Here is a 6,000-nt window from a genome sequence, read left to right on the forward strand (position 1 = left end):
AATGTGAGCATTATTTATAATGACACTTAAATACATATATACATTGTAAACGAAAATGAGCTATTCAAATAACCACAAAGACAATGTTCCCAAATTGCCACACTCTTACAAGATTTAAAAATGTCTCATCCCTGTCATATAATATTTGTCTATTTTATAATAATTATTATATATACTTATAATGCTTGTTTCATAAATGTTACACTTTGAAACAAACTATGGATGTAAGTGACGAAACTATAAAAATAGTTAATACAGCTAAAACTTAACCATTCAAGTACATTAATTGTAATTAATAATAAGTTGTAAATAATATAAGTACTAAAAATATAAACGAAATATAAAATTAAGAAATTACTCTCGCAATTATCGTGAATTTGTCGCACTTTAGATAAACAACTGATGAAAATCTAGCTTTTCCCCAAGTATTGCAACATAAGGAATGAAACTATTTTTTCAGTTTTAAGAGCAAAAGATTATTATGAAAGAATTAAAACCAGACTTGGAGTCATGGACACCTTCCGAACCCTGACCTGGCTAGCAATATGAAGATGGGCTTTCTTCCCTTTATTGTTAAAAGAGGAATAACATATTTTCTGATGCTCTAATTGTAAGCAAAAATATATTTTGGTAATTTTTTTTAATTATAAAAACAGTCTAATAGTTTCCAAAAAAATATGTTAGATTATCGAAATTATATTTGTACTAAAATATTAAATCCAAAAAGTAGTTTGAAAACAAATTTCATTCATATTCAAAAATGTATCCATAGTTGATTTTGTAAATTAACAAAAATTTCAAGGATGAATAGCTGTTTCTCTTAAATCTAAATCAAACCATAAATTATCAAAATGCTTAATATCATATATTTTTTTTATTCAGATCTAAATTAATTCAAAATAATGAAAAATATGTTTCATAAAAACTCTGCGCCAAAAAAAATTATGAGAGCACCAACTCTTCTTCGAAAACGAAAGCAAAACCGGCACATTATGTTCAAATTTTTCATTATTATCAGTTTACAAATTAAATAAAAGTGTAGTTTACACAATTTTGAAAAATTCAAAGGAAATCGTATCGTCAGCTGCAGGTGCAATGGAATAACTAACTCATTGTAACAATTCAAGGTGAATGCTGATGACATTCGAATTCGTGAAGGAAAAAAGAAAGGCCGAAAAACGCATTACATTATGCGGAAGGTAAATCACGCAATACTGATGCACGTATAATTTTCAAAGATATGTTTTTATGCGGGTAAAATATGAATACTTATAGAGTCTTATACCAGACACTATTATACAAACTAAAATTAATTGGAACAGATATTATTCACAAGACGTAAAAATTAAATTAAATAAAAAAAAGGTCTCTAACTGCTGCGAAATTTCCCTAGTTTTATATATTTTTCCTAGTGGTAGCATAGTATATGTAATTAGAATTAAAAGAAGCTGGCTTACTAATTATAAATAATTTTAAAAAGGTACATAAAAAATATAAAATACATAAATGGCCTAGCTCGTAAATCCTGTTAAATGTTTAACCCTTTCCCGATAAAAGTTTTTATAAAAATTCAATTTGTTTTAAAATTTTATGCTTCAGTTCATGACCACTTGAAAAAAATATTTCGAATAAACCTAAAATGTTGCAGGGTATGGCTAAAGAGCATAAAAAAAATTTCGATTTGAAAAAATTGTTTCTTCCTCGTATTTATTCTTTAAAAGCAAAACGGATAAGAAAACTTTACCTTCATAGATTTTTATGAAATTCATTTTAAAGAAAATAAATTAAAACATTAATTAAAGCAATAAAAAAGAGACATTTTAATACAAAATATACAACTTTCTTTTCAATTAGTCTTCCTTTTGACAAAAAATAAATAGGTATCGATCTGTTAGATGTTAATATCGAAGTACTGATATACAATTTACGTTTGCCCACGGTACCACTAAAAAGGATAATTCTGACGATAAAATGTTAATAAAAATGCAAAAATGATAAATAAAAAAATTATGAAAATTTTAAGTTCATTGAAGAAAATTGCATCAAAAACAGTAAATCATCGTATTAAAAATATTTTATTGTTAAATATAAAAGTGAATATTTTATTTTGGTTTAGGTCAATGATTAAGAGAAATACATCTAAAAGGTTTGAAAATTCAAAATAAATATTAGCTACAAAAGAATGAAAACTTATAGAAGCCACAGTACAAAAAATAAAAACGAATATATGAATCAGAGAATAAACTATTTGTTAACTACTGAAATGCAAACTATATCGCTTCGTAGATTAATAGGTCAAAAACCTATCCTTTTCTTTTCACAGCTGTAATCTATTGATAAAACGTTGATATCCAGTCGAGCATAAACTACTGGATTGAAAAGGTTTTGAACTGAAGAAAGAGGAAAATTTCAATTTTGAATAGTGATTCCAAGATGATTCAAATATGGAAAGTAGCTCAAGTCTAAGAACGTTTAACAAAAGTGTAGCGAAGAGTAGGCATGGAATAAGTATTTTGTCAGTAAGGATGGGTTTAAAATCCAAAAAGAAAAGCTAATACCACAGACAAAAAAATCCAGTAGATTTTACGAAATAATATAAATTTCATAATAATTGTTGCATAATGTACCAAATAATTCACTACAGGGAATTTTATAGTCATCAAAATAGAAAAACTGCAATATTTTCCAGTTATGATGGACATTAAATGAACTTGAAATGTTATGCATTATGTTGACTCATAATTTTGAATAGTAATAGGCATTTAAATTATCAAAGATAGTAAAATATTTTTTTATTAATTCTAAAAGGAAGTTCTGAATGAAAATAAACTAAACATTTTAGGACAAAAACAGTTTTAAACAGATTTTTATAAATGAGGCTAGCTTTATTATATATAATACTTATTTTAATATAATAGCAAGCAATAATCTGTGCAAAACTTCTATTTCAATAGAGATTTTTTAGGAAACTTACTCAATTTTAGGAAATTTTCTAAAATGTACAAAAACCAGGGGAATTTTTATTAAACCAGAGAAGACCAGGAGAAACTGGAAAAATCCAGTAGAGTTGGCAACCATGTAATACACATAACCAAATAGCCAGTCCTTTAAACTAATGTATTCAGAATAGTTTTAATACTTGTTCAAAAACATACAAAAATTAATACAGAACAAGAGCTAAAACTGAACTCAAGGATCAGAACTGAAAGAGTTGAAATAAATAAGAACAAATAATAATTTCATAAATGAAATATGGGGGCCATTAAAAAAAATCACGTAAGTACAACCTGGATTGATTATATGCCATATTTTTTAAGATTTTAAACTTTTCATTTTCCTCCCTTAATCAGTAAAATCAGAGCTGTAGAGTTGAAGAAAAATGTGCAAGTTTGAGTAGAAAAAATTTGCTCTACTCCAATTCCGGTTGGTCAAAAGTTAGATCCTATCGGGTTAGAACAAGAAACGAAGTTTTTGATTTAATGAAAATTATTTATAGAAATATTATGATTAGTACGTGAACAAAACTATTACTCAAATGATTATTGAGACAATTAATTAAATCATAACTAATCACAAATTTGATAATTTGAACGTTTTTTAGGCCATGTCTTGTTAAACTATTGAAAAAATTCAAAAAANATCAGTAAAATCAGAGCTGTAGAGTTGAAGAAAAATGTGCAAGTTTGAGTAGAAAAAATTTGCTCTACTCCAATTCCGGTTGGTCAAAAGTTAGATCCTATCGGGTTAGAACAAGAAACGAAGTTTTTGATTTAATGAAAATTATTTAGAGAAATATTATAATTAGTACGTGAACAAAACTATTACTCAAATGATTATTGAGACAATTAATTAAATCGCAACTAATCACAAATTTGATAATTTGAACGTTTTTTAGCGAAAAAAATTCAAAAAATTAGAATTTTATTTAACTTATGAATTCCGTGCGTCATCAGTTTCCTAGTTCTATAATATTCACTAAAAATGTATTTATTTATTTGTAACAATATGGTTAAAATCTGCGAGTAGCACGTAGGAGATAGATTTTAAGCTCTTTTTCTTATTAAATTAAATATCTTTAATTGTAATCAAAGATTCGGTGAAAATTTTAATAGAATGTAAATTGTAGTCGAGCTCTTAATTAGTCTGAAGTTCGAAATTTGAGTCGAACAACCGACCTCACAACACTGCTGAAAATGAGAACATTGCAACCTCTACTAATTTCAAATAAATGCAAAAAACAATATTAAGGAGTTGATTCGAGATCATAGGTTCCCAAACTTAGTTGGCTCAGTGCCCACTTTGCAAGATAAAAGTTTTTCAATACCCCCTAAAAAAAATTTAAATTTTATAATATTTTCGATATTATACATTTTTAATCATTAAGTTACTTTTTATTGAAAATTTCTTCTGACAACTTACTAAACTCCTACTCTTATATTTGAATTTTTGTAAGCAATTTTATGAAATTAGCTCTTGAACAAAAATTTTAGGTGCTTGCATGAAAATGATGCAGCAGATCACTTTTCACAATAAATTAAGTAGACAGTTAAATATTATTAATATGAAAGTAAAACAGCATATTTTATGCATATCTGGAAAAAATAATTAACACAATTGTGTTAAATTGTAATATTTTTTACATTACGTACAGTACCTAAGTATAGGCCTTAAAAAATGTGAAGCTTATAGAGAAAAAGAATACCTTAAATCCATTGTGAAATAAAATTTGATTATTTTTTTAAATGTTAAACTATAAAGTGAAGAGTCTAGCTGTTTAAGAGAAATTGGAATCCATATTTATATTGAAAATTTTAAGTTATGAATAATTGAAGTTGAAATCTAATTGTTTCTGCAGAAATTTCACATAAAATTTATTTTTCATTGCTACAAGTTAAGGTCTAGAGCAATGGGATTTATTGTAAGAGTTATAATTGTAGGTTTGTATGAAATTTAAAAGAAAGAAATGTCCAGACATAAAATTATTTCAAGGTATCAAATTAAATGTTATCACTTTCTAATTTATATGCAATGCTTGTTGAAACTAGGCAAATGCTAATTCGTTATATATTGAAAAGTATTCAATTGTGAGCTTTTTGCTGATTAATATTTTTTGATCACGATTACATATTTACAAATAACATTTTCAGCGAAATGAACTAAAACCTAACGTCCATAAATCATGGAGATATGAACAGAGGGCTTTTGCATTTGAAATTTAGAATGATGAAATATTTCCTTAAAATTTTTTTTTTTCAAACACAGTTTTTCCTAATATTTATAAACAACGATGCAATGCCAGACAATACTAATAGCTACATGAAAATTAGAAAAAGATACGGCACTTTATACTTTACCAAGGCAGTAGTCACTGCAAACTTCGAAGAAGAATGTTGCATAGTATTGTAAAAGTTTCAAATTGTAACATCATCATGTTTATGATGAATAAAAAAAAATTTATTTGTCAAAAATTCACAAACAAAAAGTTTGAATTTTGAAAATAAAATCGCTTCAAATTTGCAAGCGTTAAAAAAAAAAAAATTCAGCAGAATAGCATACAAAGTGTTTTTTTTTCCCACTCAATAACATGTTATGCATGTAGAGCTAAATATGTATGAGTTTTTCGATACTATATCAAATAAAATTTTAAAAGTTCACTCGATATTTAAAACAATTTCTTTCCGTTAATAACATCAAAACCCTAACGCCTAACAAAAGTGGTGCTAGCTTAAGTTTGAAACCTATGTTTCAGATGATTTCTTATAATTCTAAAGTATCGTCACTTTTATTTATGCGAATAAAAAAATAAAAAAAACTCCTTCTAGCTAAAATGTTTCATAAAAAATTATGGAGAGTTCTGGATTCTCCGTATTCGTACATTTAACAAGTTCGATAACCTGAAAATCAACTGACTTTTGACAGATTTGCAACGCCAACTTCTAATAAAAATATATAGTCAATGACTTCTTTATGTAAAGTCAAAACAATGATGATAAAAAAAAA

The 6,000-nt window shown here is 26.3% G+C and overlaps 1 protein-coding gene across 1 annotated transcript in view; it reads right to left on the reverse strand.

Annotated features, from left to right (window-relative positions):
* The window catches only part of LOC107441195 (rab GTPase-activating protein 1), a 66,226-nt gene that overhangs the window by 49,623 nt on the left and 10,603 nt on the right, over positions 1-6,000 (reverse strand). The window lies entirely within an intron of this gene.

The sequence above is a fragment of the Parasteatoda tepidariorum genome, chromosome 4, assembly GCF_043381705.1.
Source record: "Parasteatoda tepidariorum isolate YZ-2023 chromosome 4, CAS_Ptep_4.0, whole genome shotgun sequence".
Lineage (NCBI taxonomy): Eukaryota > Metazoa > Arthropoda > Arachnida > Araneae > Theridiidae > Parasteatoda > Parasteatoda tepidariorum.